Here is a 7,553-nt window from a genome sequence, read left to right as displayed (position 1 = left end):
TGTGCAACAGGTCAGTCAAGGCTATTAGTAACATCCAATCCAATAGTTCTTTACAGACAGGTTGAAATATACTCAGAGTCGCAAAGTGATTTCATGCTCTTTATTCAGCTCATAGTGGTGAGGAGGAATGAATGAATGTCCCCTCAAAGTATCTGCTTTATATACATTATTTACACAATGGGCTGCACATGATTGGCTAATTCTGGAATTCTACTGTAAGCCAATCAGGTTGTGGATTCACTTCTATCTGGAGCATGATTGGGTGGTTCCTGCCAACCAATCATATTGCTGCATTGTTCTAGGACCAATCAGACTGCTGCATTCTGAATCCTATTGTTCTAGGACCAATCAGACTGCTGCAATTTGGATCCTATTGTTCTAGGACCCATCAGACTGCTGCAGTTTGGATCCTATTCAACTCAGTACATAACACAGGTACTGATAGGTCAAGATCCTCGAGAGCTTCTGGTGGCCATTGTTAGTGAGAACAGGGACTGCTGTTACCTTAACAGCATGCTTAGGTGTTCTAAAGGCTGGCTATCCCATTAGTCCTCCCCCCCCCCTCTAGGAGTGGTCTGCTCATTTAAAGAGCTATTAATCTGTTCCGTAACTCGTGGCTTCTGCTCCCTGGAGGCAGCAAGCACTGCCTTGTCCTATGAACTGGAGGAGTTAAGCAAGGCCACATCTCTGGTCTAGATGGTCTGAGAGAGTAGGAGTGATGGCTCTGCACCTGATGCCCCCTTTTCCTTCAAGTCTGCCCCAATGGAGGATCTGGCCCTGAGAACAAAATAATTCCAACTGACATTGGATCTCCAGGGTCTCAGATAGAGTGCTTGCCAATCCAGTGGCATAGCATGGGTTGTCAGCACCCGGGGCAAGGCAAGTATTTTGCACCCCCTAACCCGTGGATTTGCGCCCCCTAACCCTAACCCCCAGATGTTGCGCCCGGTGCGGCCACCCCCCCTGCACCCCCACGTTACGCCACTGTGCCAATCACCTGGTACTTGATCCATATTTTAACTGATGATGCTTTACAATTTAGCTCTAGCACTTATCCTCCCCACTGAGTCACTTAATTCAGTGGGGCTTACTCTCAAGTAAATTTATGCAAGATTTCAGCATTAGCTGCATTTGACTGTCCTTTCAATCAGCAGCTGGGAAAATGACATTAGCAGGGAAAATATACTAGTAGCATATATACTCATTCGGGAGCAAACCCCACTGAATGTTGTGCAACTTACTTCTGAGTAGACATGCACAGGAATATGTGGTTTTGTTATTGGATGGAGCTGTTGGATGGAGCACTGGAGATGTTAAAATGTATATACATGTATGTGGTGCAGGACTTTCTGTTCAGCTGAGCAATTCTTGTTTTGTTTGCCATTTGCCATTTGTTGTGGCTGGTGTGTGTGTGAATTTACAAAACAGCATTGAGGTCATTTCAGATGACACAATTAAAATGATAAGGGGATTCCTAAGGGAAATTTTGCTTTACATGTTTATCTTCCCTCACTTTAAAAAAATTTTTTTAATACCTGCCACAAATTTCTTTATACTAATTGGGCTGTTTGCCAGCAGCAAGCTGAAAAGAGCATCTGGACATCTGCAACAAACCTCTTTCAGTCAGTCTGCCAGGGCTGAGTCTTACATTGCTTCTGGCTATTTTCATTTTGACATGTGGTCACTCATTACTATCCTCAAAAACACATACACAAAATCAACCAGCAAAACAAAACATATACTTTCAAGTGTGTCCAAGTCTTGAGGCACATACAACTTGTGCTTATCCAAAATGTATTATTATAGCTGGAATGATAGCAAGGGGCAAACCCTTCTCCCAATTAGAATTTATTCTAATGACGCAAGGCAGACAGGCAACAAAGTGTTGCATCATAGAGTTGTTAAGGCCACCCAGCCATGTCTCCTTTAAGGCTCCTCTTTTCTCCATTTACCTGCCTCCCTGGGATGTTTTTGAGGCTCCTTTTTAGGTCCCCCTCAAGGTAAAGCTAAAGCTAAAGGGACCCCTGACTGTTAAGTCCAGTCACGGACGACTCTGGGGTTGCAGCGCTCATCTTGCTTTACTGGCCATGGGAGCCGGCGTTTGTCAGCAGGCAGCTTCCGGGTCATGTGACCAGCATGACTAAGCCGCTTCTGGCAAAACCAGAGCAGCGCACGGAAATGCCATTTACCTTCCCGCTGGAATGGAACCTATTCATCTACTTGCACTTTGACGTGCTTTTGAACTGCTATGTGGGCAGGAGCTCACCCCGTTGTGGGGATTCTAACCACAAACCTTCTGATCAGCAAGCCCTAGGCTCTGTGATTTAGACCACAGCGCCACCCGCGTCCCCCTAAGTTATTCTGCAAACCTTTACTTCTGAAGGTGGTTTTTTTTGTGTGTGTGTATGGAGTTTCTGGGCAAAGGGAGGAGTGCTTGTGATTGCTCTACTTGATCACAAGTGTTTGTTTTGCTCCATAGTTAATGTTGGCTAGAACCGGGATACTTTAATTTAAACGATTCTGATGGTTAATAAAACTAAAACAAGTGATACTATTTCTCCATTCCAATGTGCTCTGTAATGAAATAAACCGTGAAGCTTTGGCACATCCATCTTTTACTTGCACACAGACACCAAGTGAGCCTTCAGGTATGATAATAAAACTTGCCCCTCTGTCCCCCCAGTGATCCAAGAAAAGCGGCACCTTATAGGCATGCAGTCTTGGGCAAATCTTATTAAAATAATGAAATGGCAATAAAGTTCATTTTCTTTCATAAAAGCTATATTCATTGGCAAACAACGGAGCTGCCTTTGTCATTTAAAAGTCAAATTTCCCCTGCTTCTTGACAGTTTAAAATAGATCAGAGCAGTTACTCTTCAAACCTGGAGATTATTCAAGGTAAATATTAAGTCTGTAACAGAATAAGACTCAAGGCATGATTCATTGCCTCTGGCTGTGGCACTGCAGGGCACAATAGGAGCCCCTTCCTAACTATGTTTGCACAGAAGTGAGCCTCATTTATTTCAGCAGGATGTACATCAAAGGAAGGCTGCAATCCTATCGGCACTCACTAAGTAGTAAGTCCCACCAAATCCAGTTACTTTGCTAAGGATCAGGCTTCGTGTGCCTAAGATTGCAGCCTATGCTTGCAGAAACCTCTGAAGCAGGTGTGTGGGTAAGTGAGGAGGATGTCACAGTGGATGCCAAGGGACCTCCTGAGTGCAATAGGCCCACACTGGTCCAAAGGCCAGAACAGTGCCAGCTCCAGATTTTGGACCACCCTTTGGCAAGAAAGACACCCTCTGTGGTGCCCTTCCTCAACCTCTCCTCATTGCAGCAGATACATATGGCTTCTGTCAGCCCCCTTGCTGGGTTAGGGTTGGGATCGGGAAGAAATTTGGATCGGTTCACGTTTAAAGGCACGTTTGCCTTTGAATTTTGCAATACGGTTATCCGGCCAAGTACAAAAATGCATATACTAGGGTAAAGTGTGCATTAAAATGTACACTTTTTAAATAAAAAAATGATTACTTTAAGAAAAGCATTAAACTGATGCAGAAATGTGGAGAAATGAACATAAGACTAGGAGAAACAAGAATTGACATATTCAACACCCTGCGTGTGCACCATCAGAAGATGCCCAACCAAGATGCTCCTTGATGTTAGCTCTGGACCAAAAGCTGGCTTAGCAAAGAAAGAAAGAAAGAAAGAAAGAAAGAAAGAAAGAAAGAAAGAAAGAAAAAGATACCCAAGAAGAGGTAAGACCCTTACCATAAGGTGTAGTAGAACAGTGCAAAATATCTCCCTACCCTACATGGAATCTAGGTCAGCTGCACTAGGTTAGTGGCACTCGAAGTGCACAAAAATGGATTCAGGTATCTATACAGAGCTGATTCCCAGTCCTTTCAGTGTTAGACTGCAAGATATATAAAGTTGCTATAGAAAAAGATAGTGAAACGTGAAAAAACTGCTGGTACTTCAGGAGAGTCCAGTGCAATAGGTTAAACATTTTAGCACACCAATTAGGCTTTGCAAAAACTCTTATTCTGCTTTAGAGAAAAATAAAAATAAAAACATCCTTCTAGTAGCACCTTAGAGACCAACTAAGTTTGTTATTGGTGTGAGCTTTCATATGCATGCACACTTCTTCAGATCTGCTTTAGACATTTAGGTAAGTGAGGTGTTAGGGTGAAGACTCAGGTCAAAGATGCTGCAATTGGGAAATGAATAGAAGAAGAATGGAATGGAATGGAAGCTGGCCCAAGCAAAGGAAGTTGCCTTATTCTGAGCCATACCATTGACCCATCTAATGGATGGCAACAGTTCATCAGTGTTTCAGATAGGGGATTTTGCCAATCCAACTGGAAGATGCAAAGGATTGAGCCAGGGACCATCTTAATGCAACACATGCACTCTACTACTAAGCTATAGCCCTTCCCCTATGGGGATTTTAAGGTGTAAAAAAGTTTCATTTAAGAGGCAGGATAATTACTAATTCACTTAAGTATCAAAAAGCAGGGAAGTTAAAGCACCTGGGCTTAGCTTGCTAGGGCTTGTCCTAGTTTGGTCCTAGTTAAATAATTTTTTCCCAGAGAATCTGACCTTTAGCTCACCTTAATAGGGGTTTTGTACATCCACTCTGCCCTAAAGATTCCACCATCGTCTGTGCCGTTTTCCTGCTGTTAGCAAGCACCCACACAATGGTCTCTGGAAGTCTTGACTGTGCATATGATTTGTGGTTTGCTGATGAGACCATTAAGCTCATGGTCAAACAATTATGGTGCTTTGGGGTGGCAAGGGGAGGAGAGAGAAGAAGCAAAAATGATGCAATGCTGCATCAAAAACACAATTTTAAAAACCCCAACATCCCAGTGCACTGTATGTTGTAAATTCTAAATTTGTTAAAAGCAGGATGTGTTGTTTACAGCTGTTCAGTTCTACTAAATATTTGGATTTGCTTCCTCAGCGAGAGCAGGAACTGACTGGCTATAACTCCCTGCCTTGTTCAATAACTTCCAGTAATTATCAGGAAGAAAATGTAATAAATTTGTGTAATGGACTGTCCCTTTGCTATAATATACAATCAGAGACGATCAATGCTTCTTACAATAAGGAGAAGAATTACTACTGTGTTTTATTTTATAGCATTGGCAATACAGCTTTGGAAACCACAAGAGGGAGTAAAGGTAAACTCAAGTGGTCAAATTCCAGAACCATAAAGCACAGCCCAGGGCTGACAGTTTACAAAGTAGCTACACAACCAGACATTAATGTACTACCTTTACTTGTTCACGCATCCAGCACATGCAAAATCCCTTGGTGACTGCTCTTTCACTTTCCCGTGCTTGGAAATCGGTATATAATTAATAACAATCAAGATCAACCTTTTGCCAGAAGCGTTACAGGAAATATGTGGAAAGCTGAAGACAGATCAGAAAGAGTTCTCCAAAGGGGTTTGGAAACCAGATATTCTTCCATGGCCTTAATATATAGTTTTATACTTACTTAAATCAAAGGACATCTTTGAGCCTTGCCTACTTATGCTTAAAGTATAATTACACGCCATATATATTGGTACATAAATGAAAGCTGTTTCTTGGTTACTTGCTATCCTTTTTTTTTTGCCTGTGGCCAAGAGAAGGCCAACCCTCTGAAGTGTTTCAAGGATAGTGCACTGTGAACATAAAACAGTCAATTAATTGGGATAATAGGTCCCACCATGTAATTGCATTGCTAAGGTATTATAGTTCCTGAGCTGAGCTGAAATAGTATTTATTCAAGGCTGTTAGTCACCCATAGATAACTTTACTTGCCCACTGATGCTTAAATAAGTGCATCATCCATCAGTTATATTATATATGGAGGAATTTATAACAAAAAAAATCATTATCGTGTCTCAACATTATGACAGAAAACAGTATATAAAAATTACTGAAGAGTCATACCTGCAAAACACCACTCAAGAGCATAATTCAGTGAGAAGTTTGCCCAGCTGCAGTACTTAGCCATGAGTTGCATAAATCCCAGGTTGTGCTAAAACAGATCATAAGGTTGGGTGTTCAGTTGTTACATTTTGTGTTGGATGTCTCTGCTGGAATCTAATGTATTGTGTTCAGAGAGCCCATGAGTGAAGTTCTGCTCATGGCATGTTCTAATTCACAGAAGGGTGAGGGGACTATTTTCCAAAATTCCCCCTGCACCACCAGCAAATTACTCTGGGTGTTTGGAAGACCCTGTAGAACAGCTTGGGGCAAGAGCGAAATTGACAAAAGCCAACTCTCTTCTCCTCCTTCTGCGACTGGAATATCACAGTTCCTTTAAGGCAAGGGCCTTTTCTGAAGTTTAATTCTGAGCTTGAGTTGGTTGGTGCATGGTCAATACATGATGTAGTCATGGCCGCCAGCCAGAGATTAGACAAAATGCAGGATAAGGCTATCCATGGCTACTAGATGGCTATATTGCCACCACTGTCAGCAGCCTCCAAATACTAATTTTGGGGGAACATGAGTAGGACAGTTCCCCATAGGTTCTGACCATGGAGTTCCATGGGCATCTGGCTGGCCAATGTAACAAACTTAATGCCTCCATCATAACCACCTAGGAGACTTTGGTTTAAATTCCCTCTTATCTACAAAATGCTGCTCTGAGCTCATTGGATTAAGTATAAGCAAACAAACAATGGAAATGAAAGTTATGACTTTGAATCCACTTTAGTACAGCATAGAGGCAACCCATCACCATTAGACATTATGACTATTAGACACTGAGGGCCACTGTGGTATAGCAGCTGGAATGTTCAAGTTGGATTTGGGTGACCAGGGTTCAAATTTCCACTTAGCCATGAAATTCACTGTGGGAGTTTGGGTCAGTTACTATCCTTCAACCTAGTCTTCCTTGCAAGGTTGCTGTGAGGATGAAATGGATAGCGGGTAAGAAAACATGGCATCTTCAGCTCCTTGGAGGAAAGGTGAGATCTAATGCCTACACTACTACTATGACTTCTACTACTGCTACTAGAAATCATCTAGAAAGTGTAAGTCAATAAGATCAATAAGTGAATGTGTATAATGTATGATTTCAGCCTTAGTTTGATCCTATGAACTACCGTGGTACCTTGGGTTAAGTACTTAATTCGTTCCGGAGGTCCATTCTTAACCTGAAACTGTTCTTAACCTGAAACACCACTTTAGCTAATGGGGCCTCCTGCTGCCGCCGCGCCGCCGGAGCACAATTTCTGTTCTCATCCTGAAGCAAAGTTCTTAACCTGAAGTACTATTTCTGGGTTAGCGGAGTCTGTAACCTGAAGTGTATGTAACCTGAGGTACCACTGTATAACACTTGAGGTGCCATTATGATACTGAAAAATTAATGCAGAATATTGGGAATGTGGCCCCAAGTTCCTACACAGGAATGCAATTCTCTTAAGAGTTCAATTTTTATGCAAGTTCATTATCATTTATCTACTGAATATGTGAGCTTTTGGTGCACTGGGCCGAATACTTAAATGCCTCAATCAACATACTTTTGTCTCCTCTCCCCTATTAAATCGTTAT

Source organism: Podarcis gaigeae (assembly GCF_964106915.1).
Source record: "Podarcis gaigeae genome assembly, chromosome: Z".
NCBI lineage: Eukaryota > Metazoa > Chordata > Lepidosauria > Squamata > Lacertidae > Podarcis > Podarcis gaigeae.
Note: the sequence above shows the minus strand (reverse complement) of the source record.